This window comes from Miscanthus floridulus, chromosome 2, assembly GCF_019320115.1.
Source record: "Miscanthus floridulus cultivar M001 chromosome 2, ASM1932011v1, whole genome shotgun sequence".
Lineage (NCBI taxonomy): Eukaryota > Viridiplantae > Streptophyta > Magnoliopsida > Poales > Poaceae > Miscanthus > Miscanthus floridulus.
This window is the reverse complement of record NC_089581.1, coordinates 37,568,676-37,570,044: the sequence shown is the minus strand read 5'-3', so window position 1 is coordinate 37,570,044 and position 1,369 is coordinate 37,568,676.

The window sequence follows — 1,369 nt, the reverse complement described above, 5'->3', positions numbered from 1 at the left end:
TAATTAAATATAAAATAGACCAAGCCAAATTAAATTTAACACGATAATTCATATTATTATATCTCGGCCTAATATTAAAGAATGAATGTTTTTTTCGAACATGTTTTTTTATTCCTAAAATACTCCTGCGTCCTCCATGTCCCATTTATATGTGACTTGGACTCGCTCATGTGTTCTTATGAGTTAGAACGACTTAAGTCCAACGATGGTACAAGATCTAATTTCAAATGTATTGGGTCCTGTTGCGGCGCAGGACACATTTTAAATGTTAGTTTAAAATAAATTCACCAAGGGAATCGATTAGATGTACGGGGTGACATTCTAGCTAGCTTTTTTTGTGAAAAAATTGTGATATTTCTAATAAAAAGATTATGCATTATATAGTTTTTCATGATCATATTCTAGATCTGAGCAAGTAGTTGTGGATGTGATAGTTGTACAACCACACAAATGTTGTTGATGTGCCCTGTCCCAATTGCCGTGTCACAAGTCGTTTACTTGCACGACTTTACTGCTTCCTCTGCCCACGCCACAAAAGAATACAATTATTACTTCCTGAGAAGTTAAATGATTTAAAAATTAATCAAAGTTACATAAAAATTTATTAATATTTATGATATAAAATAAGTGTCATTAATTAATTATGAAATATATTTTCGTTGTGAACCTAGTTAGAGACATAGATGTTAATAATATTACTATAAATTTGGTTAAAGTTAAGAAAATGAACTTACACAAATCTCATATTGTATCATTTTATGAACGGAGGGAGTATTTACGTATATCCTCCCGACAGTGGTCAAAGATTCCAATCAACAAGTACCATGCTCTGATGTTTCAAATTAGTGACTTCATGTGTGTACAGTTGAACTATGTCAGCATGCCATCACTATATGCCTGGAAAAGGTGGTGGAGCGAAAGTTCGATCGATCTCGTTCGACACACACAGAGAGGAGACGTATTTTATTGCTTCACGAGTTTCATTTGTTGAATAGGCTATACTACATGTTTGGTATATGTTTACACCAATATTTGAAAAGTCAAATATTTTTAAATTTTGCCAAACCTATATAAAAGGATTAATATTTATAGTGCATAATTAGTATCATTAGATAAATTGTTGAATTTATTTTTATAATAAACTCATTTGAAGACACTTCTTTTTGGGATGGAGGGTGTACAAGCCTAGAACAAATCAATAGGGGTTCTATTTGAGTAAGTACCTGAATTGGAAGTTTATTTATCAAGGTACAGGACATCAGAACGATACAACTTATGTTCGTCCATATGCTAGACACACACGTACGCTAAGGCCAAACCGATCACTTGCTCCGTCGGCGGCTCAGCTCGCCAGCTATAGCTAGCTCGT